Raw genomic sequence first — 12,310 nt, forward strand, 5'->3', positions numbered from 1 at the left:
ACAGTGTGATAGCATTGATAGAGTATTTTCCCTTTATATTTGCTGTTTTTATGGGTGAATATGAAATAATAAAATTCAGATAGAACATGGATATCTCTGTCATTTTGTAGAAAAATGAGACCATATGGAGCGATTTGAAATACAGTGGGTTTCCAGCTAGCTCTAGTTCCACCTCATGGAGGCAAAAGTGTATTCAAAATACCCATGAGATGTAAATGCTCTTTCTTTTTAGTCTGTGTTGGTACCCTTTGTTAATTTTTTCTTACTTTTTTTTTTAATTGCAAAACATATTTACATGAAAGTATTTTGTAGCTTCTTCAACTCAGTCCTGTCTGAAGATCTTTGGCTGTGTGATACCATTTTATCATTCTAAAATGTTACTATTTAAATTTCCATAGCAATTATTTGTAATATTGAAAGAAAGGGTATTGGATTAATTTGAGGGATACTCAGGAGAGATGCGCTCATAAGAAGGTGTTGTTAAATTTCTCCTCCACACTTACTTTTCTTCCCAAAAATGCCTTTCAGATTCTTATGTCCTCCATTTTCCACCAAAAAGCCATTGATTTGAAGCTAAAATAATTTAAAATCACATTTGACTCAAAAAAAAGGACTCTTCTAGATCTCAAACTTCCAATGCAAAGTTTTTATTTATGTTTCATTGCTTTCTGTTTTCATAAAATGTGTAGATAATTTTAAGTCATAGGTTTGTCCTGTTCCTTCTACATAACCCATGTGTTTGTTTCTCCTAAGAGCCATGATTCTGCAAGTGATTGCCCATGAAGCCTTTTCCAGAATTTATTACTTTTGTGTGATAATATAGTAGTGCTCTAAATCATGTTTTGGAAGTAAGAAGACTAATGTGGATTTTGTTTTAGACAGTTTGTGACTTTTTTGCAGATTAAAGGGATGTAAGACTCTTTTGGGGCTACTCAATCCAAGAACATTTCCTGAAAAAAATAAGGTCCCATTTTCATAGAGATAAAAGCAAAAATAAGTGTTTTATAATGTAATAAACAAGCCCATTAAATGCAGTCTTCAGACAAATATTGAAGACAGAAAAAGAAGCTACCTGGTGAATTCCTCAATACAAAAAATCTCTTTTGGTGTAAGTATGTGATAGTTGCTTGTCAGCTATGTTGTATTTTGCTAATAGATTTCAGGGACATTTTTAACCATGCCTGCTAAATTCTCTTTGCAATAATCATGCATTAATTTAAATATAAGTACTACTTTTAATTCTAGGGTTTAAAATGGATGATATTATTGTACAGACTCACTTCCAATTTTGGATAATTTTTGGGGCACTTATATTTTCTAGACAGGCTCAGGTAGACAGCCTTATGGATAAGGCTATATTAATGTTTTCCTCTTTGTCATGATTAGTCTTGAAAAAATCAGGCTCATCTTCTGTACTGCAGATGCTCATGTGGACAAAGGAGCCATCTTTTATTCAGGATCTAAATAACAGTAAATTATTATATTAATATACAGACAATATGTGACTCCTAAAATACAGTACTGTGGACTTTTGCATTTCTCAAAAAGGGAACAATGTTGAATGTTTTGTCTACAAGAAAGAATGCCTAGGGACTTTTGTGGTACTTTTTCCTTGGCAATTTGTTTTTCTGCTATACCATACAGAGATAGGGAAGAGATTCCTATTCAAAGACTGGATTAAGGGTCAGAATGTGTTTTCTAGGGATTTTTTTTTTCCTATTTTTTCCCTCCCCTGTTTTTTCTAAAGTGCTTTTGTTTGCTTACCCCTCCAAGAATATTATGGTGATGCAGACAATTAAGGATAGTTAGTAAGGCCTGAATTAGCCTTAAAATGCCAGTAAGTGAGTACCAGAGTAATCAGATAATGCTTCAGAAGATGTTCTGGTTGAGATACAGAAAAAATCGTAAAAATTCTCCATATCTTTTTGGACCTAGACTGGATTCCTATTTTTAAGGATAAAATAAAAATGAGACGTATTTTAAAATCTTCTGGTGTGAAATGTATTTCAGTTTCAAAACTGTGTGAAATACTAAAATTAAATGAAAGCAGTCTGATTACATGGATTTCAGTGCCAGACAGCCTCCAGATTTATTCCACAAGAGATATGGCCGATTTGAATGTGCAATGTGAATTAACAATTTCTGTAAAGCACTTTAGAACACTTCACATTTTTATACAGTAGTATTTTTGAGGCACAGAATGTAGTTGCAGGCTCATACACTTAGGGAAAGCAGGTTTGCTGTGAAAATCCTCATTGCTTCCTAGAATGGGGTTCTGTCTTGAGTAAATTTATTTTCACACACCTGTGCTTTCCACCATCTTCAGTGAACTGTGTGGTTTCATTCCAACGACTGCCCATACACTCGTTCCACTGCTGGTGCAGTGTGTAGCCCACTGCTTGAGCCCAGGGCTTCTGCACAACAAACCTGTGTCTGGAGATTGCTAGTGCTTTGTAGAGCTTGTAGAGTTTTCTCTCAATTATTTCTTGTCTCAAAATGTAGTTTCTTGTCTACATTTAGGAAAATGATATTTCTTTGCCGTTTCACTAAATTATCACTAGGTACTGCTTTGATCTGGAAATCTCTTGATTTTCACAGCTGCCTCACAGCTACATGTACCTGTCAGAGTACTTGACTCCTGCAATCAAAGCCTCATGAGCAAGAGCCTGAAGAAATCCCATGTCCTGGGGACATGGACATTTGCTATGTCTGTGAGAGGAAGCCCAGTGTCAAATTCATCTCCAGGGTGAATATTTGTGGGAAAGCTAAGGTCAGAGGTCCATGTGCAGTCTTCCAAACCTCAAAGCACGCAAACTCTTCAGTTCTGTTCTGCAGAGCAGCAGCTCGTTCTCTGGATGTAGCTACCCAACCTGCTTTGACAAGGTGGAGAGCAGGGGCTGTTCCTGAAACATCCCTCCTTGTGGGTCATGTTGATGGTAAGGACTGATTTGGGTGACATGAGACCCTTTCCCCTTCTCTGTTCTCCTTTCCATGAAGCTTCTCGCAGACCTTCTGAACTCATGAAGCTCAGAAGCTGGATGAGGTGTTGTGGCCTTCACCAAAGCTATGGTATCCATCTCACTTACGAAAATGTAGCTTTACTGCAGCAACTCAGCTCCAAATGCAAAATACCAGTCTCATATTCTGAAGCTGTGCTGGAAACACAGTAATATTTGACCCTTTACTCTTCCATGTACTTCTCCTGACCACCACCCAACCAATCTCTTGGAACGTAACAGGAGAATCCATGTTTTTTCAAGGGGCTGATAGGTCAAATAATGAGATTGCACACCCTCTTATTGCTGTACACTCTAGTTACTCCATCAAAGATTTTCAGTATTTAGAGTGACTACTACTCTCTTTTCTAAGACAGCTTTTTCTGTTCACTGAATTGAGGTGACTTGGCTCATTACCTGTCATCACAGTAACTGAGCCACAAAATCCTTAGATTTTCCTTTCCTAAGGTACTATTTATGACAGTACATATTTTCTATTTTATTTCTATTTTATTTCAATAATATTACTCCACAGAATTAGACTCTTTGATGAGTTCAAAAGAGTAAAAGGCAGTATTACTATGTGCTATGAACTATCTAATACTTTTTCCACTGTATATCTCCCTGTTTCTTAGCATGTATTAACTGAAAAATAATTATAAAAAACTTGTAGAACTGTTTTTTGTGTTTTTAGCAAGACTATGTATTTTTAAGGAAAAGCTGCTGGAATTTGTAAGGCTAAAACTAGCAGAGATAGCATAATGACTGAGTGTTGCCTAGATATACTGATTGTCATTTAATAATGCTGCATTCCTTTTTCTTTTTCTGTTTACTAAAAGTAGAAGTCAAATCGGAACTATGGAATTTATAATTTGTCATTCCTAAAATGTCTAAATTTATGGAAGATTAATTATGGTGTTCTAAATTTTAATATGACTTACATAACTTGCTTAGTATAATTTCCTTTTCTATATGTTATTAGGAATATATTTGCTTATATCCTGAAGACATGGCTCTTTTTATTTGGGCCCTTACATTTCTGAGAGTTGGAAAAAAGCTGGTTTGTCTTTTTTTTATTTTTTTTTTCTTAGAGCATTACATTTTTTTTCTTAGTTCTATTACTAACTGAGAGGAAAAAAGTCAAAAGATACATACTCTGCTTTTCTCACAGCGCACAGCCTTGCACTGTCAAAAATGTCACAGGTTAATGGTACAACTGAGCTCCATTTATCTTATTCTGACAGCTTGTCCAATGTTGTACGTCTAGCAATGGCATCTCTCCTAAAGTAAGTGACATTTTTAGCCTTTGTTCTTTTCATATGGGCCTATTAAAAGGATTTACAGTAATTCTACACTGTGTTCGTAATATGTTGGTTCTTATTATATGGAATTACAGTGGAGATTCTAAGCTAATTTTGTTCTATAGAAGAATTAATACACAGCTGAAAATTAAAGTCTCACCTTAGAAATTTGAAATTATAGGAATGGATTTTGTGAAAAATGATGGTATGTATTTTTAATTTTATAACCTTTCTATTACACTTTTTAAATTATTTATGGAAACTAAAAAAGGCCGGCATGTAGTAGACAGCAACTTAATTTTATCCTAAAAAATAATGTGAGTCCTAACCAGTGGTTACTTATTGATGACCTACAAAATGTATCAACACTTCTTTTTGCTGAAGAGTTTTGTACTAGTGATAACTAGAATCTAGGTATTCCCTGTTAAAAAAAAACAACAACAAAACTATGTTGTTTCATTAAATGTTTTAGAATTAATTGTTGTGTCCCTATAGGAAATAGCTGTATGAAAGCAAACTTAAAGCCCCCAAAGAAGATAGGTCACATTTTTGGAGATGCTTGATTAAATTAAATTTTATAGACTTAGATATCATTTTAACTTGAATGACAGAAATGGTGTGTAGTTTTACCCTTGACTTGGAAGAAGCAGCAATTGAAATCAGGTGGTGTTTCAAAAGTTCTTTTCTTGGTTTGGATAAATTGAGTGTTTGATACAAAGAGGGATATTTACCTTTTCTGGTCAGGGCACGGTGCAGCTTTACTGAATTCTTTGGAGAATAGAACAGTATGGAACATTTCAGTAGGAAGAGACTTACAATGATCATATCCCAACTCCAAGACTGTAGTCTTTTGAGTATGCCTGGGCAGGAGCTCTGGATGCTTCTGTCTTTTGGGCAAGTCCATTCCCTTATTAAAAATTCAATTCTTAATTTATAGGTTTGAAATAGTAGGTATTTCCTTGGTGAAATACCTGAAATCTTCTCAAAAAAGGCATATCTGGTTATATATCTCTTTTTATTTTCTCTCCATATTTTTTAAAAAAGCAGACCACATAATCATTCCAAGACTATTTTGTAACAAATCTGGCAACTGTAAGAATATTCTTCTCATGTTTACACTTCCTGAACCAAGTTCTGTATGAAGTTTTCTGAATCAATCAATTTTTATTCACAAATACTTAGCAATAATTTCTGATAATGTTCCTTATGTTTCCTCATTAGTTCTTATTGCTTCAGTATTACTTCATAGAAAGCCTAAAATTAATAACATTTCTGTGCAATTTTAAAATTTCATGAAATTATTTGCATTTTGTAATGCACAATACGTATTTCAGCACAGCTAATTTGAGCCTCCAGGTGCAAGGAATGAAAGAAAGGGATTCTGTTTTCAGAAAGACAGTTCACTGCAGAGGGAAACATAACCATAGGCCATCACTACAGAGAACCTCATCCATCTCTCCCCAAAACCCAGCCAACCAGTCAAAAAACAGCTCTTCCATAAGCTCTTCCTTCATTTGTAACTTTTACTTTATTATATTTACATAAAATACTATGGCTAAAAAGGCCGATGGAAGTGAGTGGTGGCCTTTTTGGATTTAGTTTTGTTCTTTTTTTAACTAAGAAGTTATATCTAAAATTTAATGTGGAGATTTTATCCTTTCTATGCACTCCGTATTAATAAACTTGAGATCAAACCTTAATAATCTTAATACTGGATATGAGTTTGGTGACCCATTTCAAGAAGAATGAGAGCATACTGGGATGGATTCAGGGCCTAATGACATAATTCAGAAACTTCTGAAAAGCAGACTTTGTGACTTTTAAGGAAAAACAGTGTGAGAGTCCACCGTGTGGCCAGATAGACAAAAAAGGTATAGTGGCTTGAAAAAAACCCAAAACAACCAAAACTGTCATAAGAAGTCCTGATATTGTATGAGAGATGGATAATGTCCTTTTATCCATGTGACAGTGACAGACTGCTATGTCTTTCTCAGTCTTTCAGATAAAGACCACAAAGTATCCAAGGTATAATTTGACCAAATTTAAACGTTTTTTTCCCTAGCATACCTCAAATGAAGGTTTGGGAAAGACTATCAGATACCACTACTTATTGACTTGAAAATAAGACTAATTACCTTAAAAAGACATGATTTTTCTGCCAAACTGAATGGAAATAAGACTTGGGGAGGTGAAGAAATGCAGGTTGTATGTCAGAAGTCAGGAAATGTCACTTTCTTGCTTCCCCAGTCTGCTAATATATCTTCTGATGAGAGGAGTTAAAAAATGCACAGTAGCCATATAAGTGTAAGTACATATAAAACCACTAGCTTTTCTTGGCTGGATTTTATTTCCAATAATCAAATATGACTGATGAAGGAAAATAACATCAGTCTTCAAGGCGATGTCATATTTTCAATGTACTTTAAAGTAAATTTTGTTTGCTAAAAATTGAGCTACTTTTTCTTCAGTCAGTCATTGCTAATAAATTTCTAACATAATGGAAGTTTTATGACAATGACTTGTGTTTATTTAGGTACAATATTGTAGCTCGACATATGGTAATAATAACCAAAATTATTTTATTTCAGCATTAGTAGTAGTTTTAGGAGGTAAATAAATCAAATAGGCACTTTGAGTTTTGCATTTTACATAAAAGTATCTAGTACAAATAGCAGCTGTATCATCTATGTATTTTACTGGAAGTTATTGTGAAGATATTTTGTATACACTGAAAATATTTGATATTATTTTCTGGATTATGGGGTCCTGCCAACTATAGTTAATATAAGAATAATTAGATTAAAATTCACATTCACAAGAAATATTAACAGAGTACATTTTCATAAAATGACTGGATAAAATCAGTGTTTAAATTAATGGGTCTATGCAACAATAAATGGATTTTTTCAGTAGCATTTATGATTTTTTTTCCTTCCTAGATACTTCTTTTCCTTTTCTATCCTAATCACATAACCATCTATCAACATCATATCATGAACATAATTTTTTTTATTTTAATTATTTGAATGTCATCACCTGCAACAAACTGTCAAACTGAGAACAAGCAGATTCTTTCCAGAGTATTTATCCTCTGTGCCAAGAAGGCCCAGGTAGACTCTTACAATTTAGAATCAGAGGAGCTCTACTACATTGCTATCCAAATTTCCCTGGCATGTAAATAGTTAAAATATTATTGATTATTATTAATGATGAGTTTTCAGTCAGATGTTGATTTAACAGTATCTAACATGAACCAATATATAATAATGATGAAATTAATGTTGGACACGAATTTAAAGACAGTTTATCAGGAAAAGGTTAAAACTATGACTGTATAAAATTGTATGACTGTATGACTGTATAAAAATTGGATTTCATAAAATCAAATATCTCTGTGATTCAGTTGGAAGGAACCCATAAGGATTGTTGAGTCGATTTGCTCCTCACAGCACTACCTGAAAGTAGTGCCATATGATTGATAACATCAACCACACGTTCCTTGAACTCTGACAGGTGGAACTCTGATGGTTTTCAATAATCATTGTAATAATTTACGGATTTCTTTAATGTGAAAACCTCTTTGTTTTAGGTGGTACTGTGTCCATTTCTTGATCCCCCTATTGCAAGAGACACAAGCATAATAGACAGAGTCCACCTAAGGCCACAGAGTTGGCCATGACAGCAGCATCTGTCATATAAGGAAAGGCTGGGAGAGCTGGGACTGTTTATCCCAGAGAAGAGAAGGCTCATGGGGAGGGATCTCATCCATGTGTGCCAACACCTGAAGGAAGAGTGCAAAGAGGACAAAGACAAACTCTTTTCTGTGCTGCCTGGTGTCAAGACAGAGACAGTGAGCACACTCTGAAATGCAGCAGGGGCCATCTGAACATTGAGAAACAGCACTTTTTCTCTGTGGGTGTCACTGAGCACTGGTGCAAGTTGTCCAGGGAGGTAACAGAGCCTCCATTTTTGGAGATATCCAAAAGCCTTCTGGACATGGCTCCAGGCAGCTGGATATAGGTGTCCCTGCTTGAGCAGAGGTATTGGACCAGCTGACCTCCAGAAGTCACTTCAACCCTCAACCATCCTGTGATTTCTTATAGATGCAAAATGGGCTGTTTAATACACTGAATATCAAAATAGCAGGTCTGGTTTTAACCTGATACAAATGCATCTAAAATACTGGGCTATTCTAAGTTGACTTCTGTATAACTGAGACTATGCCCAGTTATCTGGCAGGCCAGTGGCACAAAATAAATAAAACCAAGGTCCTTGTATTATTCCATCTACTTTCTTAAAAAAAAGTGTCATTAAAAGATGTGCATCAAATATCCTGGTATTTTCCTTGACAACAAAATAATTCTCCAGAATTATATATTCCTTCTCAGACTTTGGAATTTGTTTTCCTGGTGGGTTTTGTTTGCTTTTGTTTTTTCTTTTATGTCTTGAGGTCACCACAGTTTCTTCCCTCGGCTTCAGTCTTTGTGGATTTATTCTGCAAGAGGAACATATTTTGTGAGGGCAAAGTAACTTGGAAAAGAAGTGAAGGACAGGAAGTGTGAGGTAGATCTATGGGCCTTTCAGAAGTGCTGCATTGAATAATTGCTCTATGTGAAAGTTTTACAGAACCTGATTAACTTCTCTACATAATATACCTGCTGGGGGAAGATTTCAGGCATTAAAATGCAGACATTTCTCACTCAGTGGTAGGACTGACTACCTTAGGCATTACAGAAGAATTTTAAAACTGTGTAGGAGAACACTGTCACTATTGAAAGCTGGAATTTAGCCAAGAAAACAGAATAAACATCTATTCCCGAAAAGAACCCATATATCTGAGTGCTAAGAGAAATAACTTGCACTTCTCTTTCAAAGTACTTCAAGTTCTTTCATTCTTTTTAGCACTGTAGTCCCAGCATATGAACAGTCAGTCATATTACAGCCAGTCAGTACTACTGAGCAAAAGGAATATTTCTGAAGTGAATTTTAGTTTATTTTCATCTTTCTTGGCTACATAAGATGAAATTTTCAAGGGTATTTTGAATGTTTTTTCTTGTAGAATGGGTAGGTTTGATTGTTTGTATGCTAAGTTCTTCAATTACAGAACTCTTTTTTCCCCTTGTGCTTCTCATTTTCCTGCTGAACTTAAATCTGTGATTTCAGAATATAAATCTTCACAGAAATTTCCCATGTGTTCTTATCTTATCTTGTAGTGTTTAGATTTTGTTGTGTCATCATGTCACAAATAACCATTTTTTACTAGTATTTGGGCTCTCCAGTAGAAATTCAGTATTATGCTATTTTACATTTCATCTCACTCTGAGAAGCAGAGGACTGTACTGCTCTGTGAAAGCCAGGGCAAGTACGTATATTTCAGCTGTTTGATAATGTGCCATTTTAAAGCACTCCTTGAAAATACGTTTTACAGGTCAGTCCACCCAGGCCTGTTGCCTTCTGAAGTGATTGATGTTGCTACTGTGTCTGATCTTAATCGGCTGAGCCAGTCATCCATCATGACACAGTAGTAGAAATCTGCCTTAGATATTTGTACAAAATTAGTTTGTTAACATGTGCAAGTACAAATTCACGTGATGCACAGGAGAATGGAGGTGTTCAGGTCCAAGAGTTGGCCTGCCGGTGGGGAGCTTGCCCAGTGAAGGTCAGGCAAGCAGGGAAGATTAACTACTGGTCACAGTGGAACTACTGCAGCTCCAAAGAAAGCTGGGAGAGAGTAGGGAGGTCAGAAACTCTTCCCGAATGTGTTTGAGATAAGTAGGTTTGTGCAGAGGGAGATAGAGACATACTTGGATTTTTGGAGAATCTCTCCCAACATTATAGCTACAAAATCTTGCTCATCAGATCAGCGTTTCCTCTGTGGTATCAACCACAGAGATGTAGGACATTCAGGATAGAGGATTTTTAGGGAATGCAGGGAAGAAAAAAGATCAGAACAATTGAATACAACATTCCAATTCAAATCAAATTCTAACCAGCATTCCAATTCCAATCTCAGTGTAAATAACAGAACCCTAGATTTTCATTAATTTGTGCACTTCCCTCTTTTAGAAAATATTTTAAACTCTTCAGTCTATTTTGGATGTTGAAAGTAAATATTTTTATTTTAACCTGATTTTAGATTAGATTAGTAAAGGGTCAGGACATAAGAACACTACCTGGTGGAACAAAATCCTGCTTTTATAATCCCTGCTTCAAAATTATTTTCGGGATTTTTATTTGCATTTTTGTTTGTTTTTAACCTCATTGCTAAAACATAAACACTCTGGGGACAGGGACAGGAATCTAGAGTTTCACTTTCTGGTCAACTTCTTTATTTAAATGCTTTTATGTATTTGTGAGCAGGTTTACCACTTCTTGTCAGCATCTCTTGCTCCTTCTCTCATCATCAAAGCTTTTTCACTGCAAAGGCATGCTTCAGGTACTAAATGACTGGAAATATTGTTACCCTTCAGTGTGTGCCTAATTTATGGCATTTAACTTTCTAAAAGCTGACTTGTAATGCCTTCTTCCCTGCCAGTGTCCTGTGCTGAATCCCATAATAAAATGTGTACCTTTCCTCATTTATTGCACTGACTGCACAATTGTCAAGTTTCCATTTGTATGTCTCATTCTCGACCTTCTCCTAGCACTGGGAATCGAGGTGTGGTGGCACTTAGTGTTAATTGAATGTGATAGGAGAGTTAACATCAGCAAAGTTCATGCCTCTCTAATGTTTCTTGAGAGACCATTATTGTTATTGATTATGATCAAATGTCTCATTGTCAATGCTGAAAAATTATTGTATTTTACAGCTGATGAATATATATGAGGTAAAAATAATGTTCATAGTTATTCCCTTAGGAAGGGAGTGATTTCCTAATAACATTTTTTCCCTCTCTATAACAGTGCTAAAATATAATTTAAATGAGTGGATTTAATGTCAAAAGCTATGATTTGTCAAGGCAATGAAGTGTAGATGTAAATATTTAAAATTTTCCAGTTACTGGTTGAACAAGTTTCTATTCTATATGAGTCCTTTGCACAACTGTGCAAAACTCTAATTTTTCTCTACAGGGATTGCTTACCCCTTTTTAGTGTTTGTGTGTGTTTGGATTTTTTTAACAGTGTTTTCAAAAGTTTTGGGGTTATTTTTAGAAGAAATTAAAATTCCAATCAGACTTGAATGAGTTGATGTCATTTTACAACCTAAAAATTGTCTCTTTTAGAAATATAGACTAAAAATATTTTTTAGGCTATGAAATAAATTGTGAAATCATCTAACTAAAAATAGGACAGCTTGATGTTTTTAACCGATTCTCATATATAAAAATAATGATTTTTACATATGCAGGCTATGAAGACTAAGGAATAGTCTTCACAAATTTTGATGATTTTATTAGATTGAGAATAAAACTAGCCACTGGGTGATCCAGAAGTGCATTGTTTTTTATTATGTGGCTCTTTCAGTAATGTCCATAAAACAAGGTACCCGGTGTTGTCTCTTCAAGTCTGACCCACAGTTTTGTTTCCTTGCTGAAAATTACTGTATGTACATTAAAAACATAAAATAACTGTGTTTCTTGCTAGACTAGGGAGATGTGTACAAAGAGGAGGAAGTGCATATTGTGGGATGTCCTTGGGATGGCTACTGAATGTCTCCTATAGAATCTTGACTTTTCTCAAATTCCAAGTTAATGAAGCTAAACCTGTAGTAATTGCTTTCAAAACATGATTAATGGTGGCACGTTTGGCCGGTTGGGCTGTGACCCAGCAAAATACTTAAGCACATGCTTATTTAAACATGTGAGAAGTTTTGAGGAAATCAATACTAGTGTCACTGCTAGGCTCCATTTTTGCCTTGTAGCACTTTGTTGTGCTGGGATTTTGAGAAACTAAGAAGTTAAATTCCTGAAAATGCTCTAGTCTTAATTACAAAACATGTTTTAGTCAGGCATTTGACAAGTTTTAATTAAAGTAGTTTAATATAAATTATATGACACTTGATATATGTACCCA

Source organism: Pseudopodoces humilis, chromosome 6, assembly GCF_049639895.1.
Source record: "Pseudopodoces humilis isolate 2021_Gansu_Grassland_sample_001 chromosome 6, ASM4963989v1, whole genome shotgun sequence".
Lineage (NCBI taxonomy): Eukaryota > Metazoa > Chordata > Aves > Passeriformes > Paridae > Pseudopodoces > Pseudopodoces humilis.